Here is a 9,408-nt window from a genome sequence, read left to right as displayed (position 1 = left end):
TTTCTTCTTCTCCCCAAAGCCCCCTGGTACATAGTTGTATACTCTAGCTGTAGGTCCTTCTGGCTCCGCTATGTGGGACACTGCCTCATCTTGGTCTGACGAGCTGTGCCATGGCTGCACCCAGGATCCTAACCAACGAAACTCTGGGCCGCTGAAGTGGAGCATGCAAACTTAACCACGGGCCAGCCACTAGGTCTGACTTTAAGCCACACTCGTCCTACTTCGAAGTTGTTTGTTCCTGTGCAAGTTACTTTGGCTCCAAGCCTCACTTTCCTCATTGATAAATAGGAGTGACTATACCTACTTCACAGAGTTTTTGTGAGGATTATAAGCACAAAAGTTCTTCTCCTTCCCAGGACCCTCCTTCTTACAGGGGAACAATATTTGTCAAGGATTTAGGGATTAAGGAACAAAAGCAAAGACAAAAATAAAAAGCTTGTAAGTGAGAAACTAGATGTGTTTCTTGCGCGGAAACCATTTTGGATGTCCTTAGGCAGTAATTTAAGGAGACTCATACTGGAGATTTCAGATTTTTTTTTTTTTTAAAGATTTTATTTTTTTCCTTTTTCTCCCCAAAGCCCCCTGGTACATAGTTGTATATTCTTCATTGTGGGTCCTTCTAGTTGTGGCATGTGGGACGCTGCCTCAGCGTGGCTTGATGAGCAGTGCCATGTCCGCGCCCAGGATTCGAACCAACGAAACACTGGGCCGCCTGCAGCGGAGCGTGCAAACTTAACCACTCGGCCATGGGGCCAGCCCCTGGAGATTTCAGATTTAATGTGCATCAGAATTTGTGTGGAAGTTGAAACTGGCTCAGGGAGATTATCTAGAATGAAGAGAAGGAGGGCTGAGAATGGACCCTGGGCAACGCCCATATTTAAGGGGCAGGTAGGGGAAACAAGGGGGGATCCTTGAGGAGGTGCAGTTTCTTTCAGTACTTAGTGTGCATGTGTGTATGTGTGTGCACGTGTATGCATGCACACACATGCACGCTATTAAAATAATCTCAAGCTTGTCTGGTTCAACCTCTTCTTTCTAGATCTAGGAACTCTACCCACCCCACCCCCCATTTTGTTGTACTGGTGTCCTGTGGTATGGTTAAGATGATGATCATACGGGGTAATGAATGAGGGATCCAGCAAAGTCCTGTGATGGGGCAATGACCAGTTTAATGCAAGTTCAGGGAGGAGCAAGGCCCTCCCTGCATCTCTGTGAGAAGAAACTGGTGTAGACCCTGGAGGCTGATGATGGGCATGTTGTTATTCAACTGCAGGTCTATCTAATGGAGTATGAGGGCTCAGCTCCCAAGCCTCTCCTGGGCACAGAAATCTCCTAGCCTGGACCCTCTCTCTTTGTGGGCAACCTCAGGGATGAGCTTCTAGGTTTCCGAAGGCCCCTCTGGAAACCCTGCTCCTTGCTACCCTTCTCCCTGATCTGCTTTCCGTACATTGTCTTTATGTCCCCTCCCATAGTCTCCTGCACCCCAAATAAACCAAATCAAAACAAGACCTGTTTTCTTCTTCTTTCCACTTGGTTTGATGGCCAGTCAAACCTGGGACCCAAGCAATTAGTAACTGAAAACTGGTGCCTCTTTCCGAGATATTCCAGTCCATCCAGAAAGTGTCTTGCATTCTTCTATTGCAGGAAATAAAAGGAAAAAATAAGATTCTATGTTAAGAAAAACTGAAGATTCATATCTTGCTACCATATATTTTAAACATAGCTGGCATCGTATGCGATATATACGTTTGTATCCTGCTTTATTTATTTAATATTATAGTCTGAGAAATTTGTCATATGGTCAAAATGCTTCCTAAGCATCATCTTTAAGAGCTGCATAATTGACATTTCATATTATAACATTTTTAAATCATTTCTATCGCCAATCCAATGGTGCTTAACACATATGAACCTGTCTGACAAAATAGGAAAGTTGAATTCTAGGTTCTTGTTGAAAAGCACAGTCTCAGTCTAATGTCCCATGACATTTATCAAAGGGAGGATTATTTAAAGAATGGCAGCAGGGCCGGACCCATGGTGGAGTGTTAAATTTATGCGTTCTGGTTTGGTTACCCAGGGTTTCCTGGGTTTGGATCCTGGGCATGGACCTAGCACTTCTCATCAAGCCATGCTGAGGTGGCATCCACATAGCATGACCAGAAGCACCTACAACTAGAATATACAACTATATTCTGGGGGGGCTTTGGGGAGAAGGAGAAGAAGAAGAAAAAGAAAAAAAAGATTGGCAATAGATGTTAGCTCAAGTGCCAATCTAAAAAAAAAATAATAATAATAAAAAGAATATCAGCCCACTTACTCTCAGGTACTCTATAATCTCCAGAGCAGTACAGAATGATGTGCCTGACCTACATCCTGCTCACCTGGTACCATGTTTTGATGTTGGGTCAGGAGACCCAATGAGAAAAGCTGGAAGCCTCAGCCAGTAGAAGCGGTCATTTGTCTACACAAAGATACTATTGAGGTCATCAGTCATGACCTTACACAGTGTCTCTTTTCATGAGAACCTTCTGTATCTTGTGGAGTAAATCTGTGTCTGGTCTTATTACCAAGAATAGTTGGTCTTCTCCTGAGTGATTGGTCTGCTCCTATCTCACGAGCACTGTGAATTGCGTAACTGATCAGATCTCCCTTTATCCATGGGCTGCCAAAAAGCTTGTAGGCACATTTGTGGCCTCCTTTTAGCAAGTGTATAGGTCAAATAATACATATGTTTAGTCTCATTCCTAGCCTTGTTTTATGTCCTCACCATTATTTTTTCTTTCTTCCACAGAATTCTTAAAATTGTGTTGTGTTTTATCTAGCTCTGCCTGCTGCCTTAAGCCATTTCTGGAACTAGGCAGTCGGGCACAGTGGTTCAGGGCCTGGCTGCAGAATGGGAGCCACTTCCTGTCTGTGTGTCCTTGGGCAAGTAAGTTCCTTATGTCCTCTGTACCTCAGTTTCCTCTTTGGGATAAAAGAGGAAAAACAGTATCTACCGCATAGAGTTCCGATGAAGACTAAATGACAAAATACGTGTAAAGACCTTAGATTTGAACTTAGCTCATAGTTAAGGGCTTAAAAGAAATTTTAAAATAATTAAAAAGAAATAATCATGATCATTCTCCTATTGTTGGAGTTTTACCTTTACTCCTATAAGGTAAAACTCCATTGCCAGTGGAGTGACTGGGCAAAGAAAACGCATGTTTTGAAGGCTGAGTGCTAATTTTCACATCACGGAAGAAGCTCCAGGCTTAGCATGCGTTTGTCACTGCTGAGTACTATTACTTTTAAGAATCCTTGCTGATGAGACAGGCAAAAAGGGAGTATTATTGTCATTTCAGTCTACATTTTGGTGATAACTATCATTGAGATTGAACCTTCTGACCAAAATCACTATGTTTATTTATTTATCATTTATATTTCTTCTCTCTCTCCATCTTTGCAATTTTCTCACTGAGGTCTTTGTGTTTTTCCTTTTACCTATTTGAATAAGATGAAGGACTCTATTTTCTGTCTCCAGTCAACTTCTCAAAGAGAGGAAGGCAGGGTAGTAGAGGGACTTGAGAGAAGAGTCACAGGGCATGGAAAAGGAGCGATCAGGAACACATGCATGGATGCTCAGGGCAGCACGTGGGTCCTGCAGAGTGAACTGTCATCTTATTAACTGAGGATGGATGCTTAGTTCTAGAAACAAAACATACTCCACACAATTAATAGAATATCTCCGTAATCTGTCTCTTCTTATCCTTTTAAAACATGACCAATTCCAGAAAAATAGTTAAACATTAAGTTTCGTTCTTTCAGTTGAAATAAAATTCCTTGGATTACAAAGCAATTTCAAGCTGATAATCAAACACTTCTCTGTTGCAAAGACTGTGGAAAAGTAATTATTTTTGTAACCATGGAAACCCAGCTGATGCCATGGTTACATAAACAGCTTGCCAGATAATTTTTAGGAAACCAGGTCAAACAAATCACTATATCTACTAAAATCATTTCATTTCGGAAATGCTTTCTTTCATTGCCAGTGGAGGGAAGTTAGATGGTTTGGCATTGTGTTGCACACCCAGCTCAACTTCTTAGCTTCTCTTTTTTTGACATTTTAGCTTTCTCTGTTCTTTTAAAACAATTTTAATAAGTATAAAGCACATGCCATGATAGTTCTTTAATCTGTTCTCTGATTTCTCCTAATAAAGTCCCTGGATATACTGGCCCATTTTCCTGAGGATACTGACAAACCAAAAGATGCCATGCCCAGCCCATAGCCACATGCTAGACAGAGCTATACAAACCTCATTGACAATTTATTTCATGCACAACTACAGTTTTGGATAATTAGGGAAAATCGGTTCCAAGCTTTTTTTTTTAATTTCTTTTATTTTTATTTATTTATTTTGAGGAAGATTAGCCCTGAGCTAACTGCTGCCAATCCTCCTCTCTTTGCTGAGGAAAACTGTCCCTGAGCTAATATCCATGCTCATCTCCCTCTACTTTATATGTGGGACGCCTACCACAGCATGGCATGCCAAGCAGTGCCATGTCCGCACCCGGGATCCAAACTGGCGAACCCCAGGCCACCAAAGCGGAATGTACACACTTAACTGCTGTGCCACCAGGCTGGCCCCCAGTTCCAAGCTTTTGATGTTCAATTGGTAAATAGATGTGAAGGTTGACTCTCTTCTAACTCATTATCCTTTTTTTCAATTTTTTTAAAAAGATAACATGTCTTGAATGCCCCTCTATACCAAGCCCTGTTCTAAGTGTTTTACATATATTAACTAATTCACCCCTTACAATAACCCTGGGAGACTGAGGGTAATTATAGCGATGATAATCACAACAATATTCCTATTTTACCAATAAGGAGATGAAGGCACAGAGAGGTTATGTACTTTGCCCAATGCCTCACAACTGAGAAATGATGTTCAACAACTGTTATTATAAGCTTCTTTCCTACCACAGGTACTCCTCTCTCACTGGACTTTCTACCACTTCCTCCTCCATCCGCAGTGAGTGCCTCAAAATTATGAGTCATATTCTCTACCAAAATACTGTAGTGGACAAAACAGTAGATTATAAGTCACACAACTTGGATTCATGTCCAATGTGGCTTTGGTAAAGTCACTTAATCCTATTGGACTTTGGTTTTATCATCTGTCAGATGGGAATAATAATAATAATACCTATATAGCCTCCCAGGGCAGTCATAAAAATCAAAGGGGCCGGCCCGGTAGCATAGTAGTTAAGTTCGCATGCTCCATCTTGGCAGTCTGGGGTTCATAGGTTCAGTCCCGGGCACAGACCTAGCACCACTCATCAAGCCACACTGTGGCAGCATCCCACATATGAAATAGAGGAAGACTGGCACAGACGTTAGCTCAGGGCCAATCCTCCTCACACACACACACACACAAAAAAAATTAAATGAGATGATAGAGATGAAAAGTCTTTGTAAGGTGAAAAGTCTTTGTAAGGTGAAAAGTCTTGAGCACCTCCAATGACTTTTATATCTATGGCCTTGGGAATTGTCTGGGAGGTTTCACAGAAGAGGCCATATTAGAGCTAAGTTTTGAAGGGCGTATGTGTGTCCTAATATAATCACAGATAACATTAACTGAGCAACTACTATGTTCCAGGCTCTGTGGTAAGAGCTCTATGTGCATTATCTCATTTAATCCTTACCTCAACTGTATGAGGACATTCCGGTAGTTCCTACTCACCTTGCTCATCTAAATACCTGTTACCATGATTCAAGAGTGGATTGGTCATGCTTGTGTCCACCAGTCACAGCCCAAAGAGAGAAGTACCAGTGGCTGGAACAACAAACTGCACAGGCTTTGAAGGTGGCATGCCCTGCCATGCCAAGCCATGCCCTGGTGAGCTCAATAGAGACATAGTGATGGAAACAACTCGCTTTGGTCAGTGGACACATCCTGAGAGGGTACAGCCCGGGACATGACTAGGACGTCAGTTAGACCAGGTTTTTCCCATTGCACTGGGAGACTTGCGAGGCTTTTCCTAACTAGTTTTGACAATTATTCTGGTTTAAGCTTTGCGGGCCTTCAGTCAGACCAAGGGCGCAACAAGCGGTCCCAGTGAAAAGACTAGTAACCTGGGTTGTCAAAAAACAGACCCCTAACTTATATAATAACAAACTAGAGAATGTATTTTAAGGCTTAAGCAATGCAGTATCAGTCAAGTGAATTATCATTGCTGATTTTTGTTTATGTTTCCAAACATCATACCTGAAGCAGTTACTACAACTGAAATTCGAAATGAACCATTGAAGCAATTGATACACAAAACAGGAGGCAGCAAGGGCATGAGGGGCAGGCTTTCCGGACTATGGGAGCATGTCATGTATCTGAACATGCAGGGCCCCAAGAGAGGACAAGTAGTCGAGGGATGTGGACAGGAACAGGGGTGGGTCTGGAGGACATAACTCATGTCACAACACACCAAGTTAATTTTTAAAAACCATTTTTTCACTTCAGGACCAGAAATTCTATTATCCATCTTTAAGACAAAAATAAAGAAATCCCAAACCCTTTTGATTGTTTACCAGATATGACAAGCAGAATTCTGATGAGATAAATGAGTGAGGTTGGCTCCATCTCACATGTGACTGATGCTTTCAGGATCCGTCTTACTCCATAGAAAGCATTCTCCATGATAATATACTTGTGGCACCCTTGGAAAGTGGCTGGGAACAGACAGGTAGAGGAGCACTCAAATCCATGTCCTTCTATGAGACCAAGGGCATGGGCTAAGAAGGACTCCTAGTGGATAAACTGTGAGGTGGGGAGAAGTCACCAGGAGAGTTGCTGTACCAGGCCACACTACTTTGTCCTTTTACCCTAAAGAGCATGCTCTCTTAGCAATTTTTCCAATATATCCACAGGCTATAATGAAGAACGTTGAGTGAGGGCTCCAGTCTTAACCCACCAAACCATAGTATTTGGCCCATTTACTTCATAATATTGGGCTCATGCCCTACTTGGCTCTTCTGAATGGATAGTAAAAAATAAACATTTAGATACAACCAATCTCTAAAGGAACACATTTGAGACCAAAGGGAATTATCCCATTATGTCTTTATTGAGCTCACCAGTTTGACTTGGGCTCCTCTGGATCACTCATTTTGGGGGACACAGGTTACCACCTTCCAAACTTGTGCAAAATGCTGTGATGTGGGGGCTGCCTGATGGCGTAGTGGTTAAGTTTGCGTGCTCCACTTCGGCAGCCCAGGATTCACAGGTTCAGATCCCAGGAGTGGACCTACACACTGCTCATCAAGCCATGATATGACAGTGTCCCATATACAAAATAGAGGAAGTGTGGCACAGATGTTAGCCCAGGGACAATCTTTCTCAAGCAAAAAAAGGGGAAGACTAGCAATGGATTTTAGCTCTGGAATAATCTTCCTCACACACACACATACACACACACAAATGTTGTAATTTTTGGAAAGAGATGGGATGCAGAATAATTTGGGTTAGGGGACCCTATGGAATAATAGTTACGATAATGATCATATTCAACCAAACCTACAGCGCAAAATTGAACTATGACTACCAGTTGGTCTGAGGAAAAATATAAAAAGTAGAGGGCAGAAAGGGGGGAGTTAAGTAAATTCTGAATCATTCAACTTACAACATATAATAAGGAACATGTTGGGGCTGGCTCCATGACTGAATGGTTAAGTTCGCACACTCTGCTTCTGTGACCCAGGGTTTCATCAGGTCGGATCCTGGGCATGGACCTAGCACCTCTCGTCAGGCCATGTTGAGGCAGTATCCCACACATAGCACAGCCGGAAGGACCTACAACTAGAATATACAACTATGTACTGGTGGACTTTGGGGAGAAGAAGAAGAAAAAAAAGGACTGGCAACAGATGTTAATTCAGGTGCCAATCTTTTTTTTTAAAGATTTTATTTTTTTCCTTTTTCTCCCCAAAGCCCCTTGGTACATAGTTGTATATTCTTTGCTGTGGGTCGTTCTAGTTGTGGCATGTGGGATGCTGCCTCAGCGTGGTTTGATGAGAGGAGCCATGTCCGCGCCCAGGATTTGAACCAACAAAACACTGGGCCGCCTGCAGCGGAGCGCGCGAACTTAACCACTCGGCCACGGGGCCAGCCCCTGGGTGCCAATCTTTAAAAAATAAATAAATAAATAAGGAATGTGTTCAAACATTGAGAAGGAAGCCAAAAAGAATAATATAACTGATGATCAAAAAATAATGGGAAAAAATTAATTGTTCACAAATTTTAAATTTTCTCCTCAACTGGAGAGTTTAAATATGTAAGGAAATAAGAACCTAGGTATTGGGGCCGGCCCCGTGCCCAAGCGGTTAAGCTCGCGAACTCCGCTGCAGCGGTCCAGGGTTTTGTTGGTTCGAATCCTGGGCGCGGACATGGCACCACTCATCGGGCCATGCTGGGGTGGCATCCCACATAGCACAACTAGAAGGACCCACAACTGAAAATATACAACTATGTACTGGGGGGCTTTGGGGAGAAACAGGAAAAAAAGAAAATCTTAAAAAAAAAAAAAGAACCTTGGTATTTTGTTTCTTCTCTATATACAGGCATGTACAAGGCTATAAACCTTTGTAGGAGAAGAAAGACTTTCCTACTATCATACTTCTATATATGATAGCTGGGTCTATGAAAGAAAATTCAATAGGCAGATTTACAAGAGAAAAAGTATACAAATTTATTAATTTTTAATATTACATCCATGGGGCATCATAGTAAAAAAAAAAAAAAAGCGAATACCCCAAAAAGCTATGAGATCTGAGAGCTTATATACAGTCTTAATAGGGCAAGGGGCAACGGGATCTGCCACTTAGAAGGGAGTAAGCGATTTTTTGGAAAGATAAATGGGCCTTAGAAGAATAGATAGGAGATATGACAGTTTGTGACACAGTTTGTCTGGGGGTGGGGTTGACCTCTAGTCTCCTCTCCTGTGATCAGAGTCAGGCTTCCCTGGTTGATGAAACTAGGGGGAGGGATCTAGGACAATTGAATTCTTTTTGGAGGATCTGTCTTTAGGCAGATAAGGGGAGTTCAAAGAAAATCTCCCTGCATTTGCTGTTTTTCAAGAGCCTTCTGTTCAAAATAAGCAATACAACAAAGTGGCGTATTTTGGGGTGGTATGCCCTGAACTCCTTCAGCTTGATAACCGAGACTGTAAAGATATTGAAGAAGCCATTTGCAGAGGCCGTGCGCTCTGCAGTACATGTGAGGTAGGTAAGTCACATGCCCTTTCCTTTTTTTTCTTGAGGAAGATCAGCCCTGAGCTAACATCAGTCCCCATCCTCTTCTATTTTATACGTGGGACGCCTGCCACAGCATAGGTTGATAAACAGTGCGTAGGTCTGTGCCCGGGATCCAAACCGGCAAA

General features: G+C 42.4%; 1 long non-coding RNA gene across 1 annotated transcript in view; it reads right to left on the bottom strand.

Moving 5' to 3' along the window:
- Positions 1 to 1,509: 1,509 nt before the first annotated feature.
- LOC106783295 (uncharacterized) overlaps positions 1,510 to 9,408 on the bottom strand; it is a 48,556-nt gene continuing 40,657 nt past the window's right edge. Inside the window, exons 6-7 of the long non-coding RNA XR_011440019.1 lie at positions 3,481 to 3,637; positions 1,510 to 1,635 (exon numbers count right to left, since the gene is read on the bottom strand). This is a non-coding gene — a long non-coding RNA (uncharacterized lncRNA). The remainder of the gene's footprint in view (positions 1,636 to 3,480; positions 3,638 to 9,408) is intronic.

This window comes from Equus caballus, chromosome 6 (assembly GCF_041296265.1).
Source record: "Equus caballus isolate H_3958 breed thoroughbred chromosome 6, TB-T2T, whole genome shotgun sequence".
In the NCBI taxonomy this organism is placed as follows: Eukaryota; Metazoa; Chordata; class Mammalia; order Perissodactyla; family Equidae; genus Equus; species Equus caballus.
This window is presented reverse-complemented; position numbering and strand designations above follow the sequence as displayed.